Source organism: Lepidothrix coronata, unplaced genomic scaffold (assembly GCF_001604755.1).
Source record: "Lepidothrix coronata isolate B3197 unplaced genomic scaffold, Lepidothrix_coronata-1.0 Scaffold530, whole genome shotgun sequence".
NCBI lineage: Eukaryota > Metazoa > Chordata > Aves > Passeriformes > Pipridae > Lepidothrix > Lepidothrix coronata.
This window is the reverse complement of record NW_016690710.1, coordinates 17,808-21,095: the sequence shown is the minus strand read 5'-3', so window position 1 is coordinate 21,095 and position 3,288 is coordinate 17,808. Positions and strand designations below refer to the sequence as shown.

The 3,288-nt window shown below is 56.3% G+C and overlaps 1 protein-coding gene across 1 annotated transcript in view; it reads left to right on the top strand.

Moving 5' to 3' along the window:
- Positions 1-562: 562 nt before the first annotated feature.
- SCARA5 (scavenger receptor class A member 5) overlaps positions 563-3,288 on the top strand; it is a gene marked incomplete at its 3' end in the record, with an annotated part of 12,228 nt that continues 9,502 nt past the window's right edge. Inside the window, exon 1 of the mRNA XM_017839881.1 lies at positions 563-633. The remainder of the gene's footprint in view (positions 634-3,288) is intronic.

Sequence of the window (3,288 nt, the reverse complement as noted above, 5' to 3'; positions counted from 1 at the left end):
CCAAACCATTCCAGGATTCCGGGATAAAGGACGCTCGGGATGCAGTCGGAGGGATTTTTCTGGAATGTGGGGATGGAAAAGGCGGGAAAGGGGAAGGGAGACCCTTCCCTGAGTGCCGAGATTCCCAGGGAACCCCCTTGTTCCCGGAACTCCTTCCCAGGGAGGAGCTGGACTGGGGATGGATCCAATGGCAGGCTCTGGATCCAGGCTGGGAGAGCTGGGAATGGCCAGGCTGGAGAAGGGAAGGATCCCGGGAGAGCTTTTCCAGAGTCCGGGATCTCCCCCCCTCCCGATCCCGTCCCGGAGCTGCTTTTCCACCCTCCCGACAATTCCCTCTTCCAGCGGCGTCCCGGGAGATTCCCGGGCGGAGCTGGCGCCGCTTCCCAGATCCACCCCCTCCCCTTCCCGGCCCTTTGGAGCAGCCCCGGCGGGGCGGGAATTCCGAGCGGGGCGGGAATTCCGAGCCGTAACCAAGGGGAAAAGCAAAATATTGCCCGGGCCGGGCCCCGCTCCGGGGAATTGCGGGAATTGCGGCACCGCCCGGGGCGGGGGAGGAGGGAAAAGAGCCGGGATTTGGGGGAAANTCCCTGGAAAACAGGAGGAGCCTTTCCAAGCTCCAGCTCTGCGAGGCCGGTGAGTGCCGGGATCCCTCCGGATCCGCCGGGAATGGGATCCCAACCGGAGCTGGGATTGCTCGGGAAGGAGCTGGGATTCCTCAGGAAGGAGCTGGGATTGCTTGGGAATGATCTGGGATTGCTCGGGAAGGAGCTGGGATTCCTTGGGAATGAGTTTGGGTTGCTTGAGAAGGAGCTGGGATTTCTTGGGAAGGAGCTGGGATTTTTTTGGGAAGGAGCTTGGGATTGCTTGGGAAGGAGCTGGGATTTCTTGGGAATAGTTTGGATTTCTCGGGAAGGAGCTGGGATTGCTCGGGAATGAGCTGGGTTTGCTTGGGAAGGAGCTCAGGATTCTTGGAAAGGAGCTGGGATTGCTGGGAAGAATCTGAGAATGCTTGGGAATAGTTTGGATTTTGGGAAGGAGTTTGGATTGCTCAGGAAGGAGCTGGGATTGCTCGGGAAGGAGCTGGGATTTTTTGGGAAGAAGCTGGGATTGCCCGGGAGGGAGCTGGGGTTACTTGGGAATGAGCTGGGGTTCCTTGGGAATTATCTGGGATTTCTTGGGAAGGAGCTGTGGTTTCCTGGGAAGGAGCTGGGATTTCTTGGGAATAGTTTGGATTCCTCGGGAAGAAGCTGGGATTCCTCAGGAAGGAGCTGGGATTGCTGGGAAGGAGCTGGGATTTCTTGGGAATGATCTGGGATTGCTTGGGAAGGAGCTGGGATTGCTTGGGAATGATCTGGGATTGCTCAGGAAGGAGCTGGGATTTCTTGGGAAGGAGCTGGGATTGCTCGGGAAGGAGGTTGGATTTCTTTGGAAGGAGCTGGGATTGGGCTCCCTGCCCTGGGAATTGGAAATTCCAGGCGGGAGCAGCACCGGGGGGTGTCCCGGTGAGGCCCTGGCGCAGTTTTCCAAGGAAAGCTGTGGCTGCCCCTGGATCCCTGGGAGTGTCCAAGGAAAAGCTGGAGCCACCTGGGATAGCGGGAGGTGTCCCTGAACATGGAATGAGATGATCCTTAAAATCCCTTCCCACCCAAACCAGTCTAGGATTCCGGGATAAAGGACGCTTGGGATGCAGTCAGAGGGATTTTTCTGGAATGTGGGGATGGAAAAGGCNATCCCTCCGGATCCGCCGGGAATGGGATCCCAACAGGAGCTGGGATTGCTCGGGAAGGAACTGGGACTGCTCAGGAATTTTCTGGGATTGCTCAGGAAGGAGCTCGGGATTCTTGGGAATGAGCTGGGATTTCTTGGGAATAGATTGGATTGCTCGGGAAGGAGCTGGGATTGCTTGGAAAGGAGCTGGGATTCCTTGGGAAGGAACTGGGATTCCTTGGGAAGGAACTGGATTTTTTGGGAAGGAGCTGGGATTTTTTGGGAAGGAACTGGGATTCCTTGGGAAGGAGCTGGGATTGCTCGGGAAGCAGCTGGGATTGCTCGGGAAGCAGCTGGGATTTCTTGGGAATGAGCTGGGATTGCTGGGGAAGGAGCTGGGATTGCTTGGGAAGGAGCTCAGGATTCTTGGGAAGGAACTGGGATTCCTTCGGAAGGAGCTAGGATTGCTTGGGAAGGAGCTGGGAACACTCGGGAATAGTTTGGATTGCTCAGGAAGGAGCTGAGATTTCTCGGGAAGGATCTGGGATTGCTCGGGAAGGAGCTGGGATTGCTTGGGAAGGAGCTCAGGATTCTTGGAAAGGAGCTGGGATTTCTTGGGAATGAGTTTGGATTGCTCGGGAAGGATCTGGGTTTTCTTGGGAAGGAGCTGGGAATGCTGGGAATGATCTGGGATTCCTTGGGAAGGAGCTGGGATTACTTGGGAAGGAGCTGGGATTCCTTGGGAAGGAGCTGGGATTGCTCGGGAAGGAGCTGGGATTCCTTGGGTAGGAGCTGGGATTGCTTGGGAAGGAGCTGGGATTGCTTGGGAATGATCTGGGATTGCTTGGGAATGATCTGGGATTTCTTGGGAAGGAGCTGGGATTCCTTGGGAAGGAGCTGGGATTTCTTGGGAAGGAGCTGGGATTGCTCGGGAAGAAGCTGGGATTGCTTGGGAAGGAGCTGGGAATCCTTGGGAATGATCTGGGAGTGCTTGGAAGGAGTTGGGATTTCTTGGGAAAGAGCTGGGATTGCTTGGGAATAGTTTGGAACGCTGGGAAGGAGCTGGGATTGCTTGGGAAGGAGCTCAGGATTCTTGGAAAGGAGCTGGGATTGCTGGGAAGGAGCTGGAATTGCTTGGGAATAGTTTGGATTGCTTGGGAAGGAGCTGGGAATCCTTGGAAGGAGCTTGGGAAAAATTGGGAATGATCTGGGATTGCTTGGGAAGGAGCTGGGATTGGGCTCCCTGCCCCGGGAAGTGGGAATTCCAGGTGGGAGCAGCACCGGGGGGTGTCCCAGTGAGGCCCTGGCACGGTTTTCCAAGGAAAGCTGTGGCTGCCCCTGGATTCCTGGGAGTGTCCAAGGAAAACCTGGAGCCACCTGGGATAGCGGGAGGTGTCCCTGGACATGGAATGGGATGATCCTTAAAATCCATTCCCACCCAAACCATTCCAGGATTCCGGGATACAGGATGCTGGGGATGCAGTCGGAGGGATTTTTCTGGAATGTGGGGATGGAAAAGGCGGGAAAGGGGAAGGGAGACCCTTCCCTGAGTGCCGAGATTCCCAGGGAACCCCCTTGTTC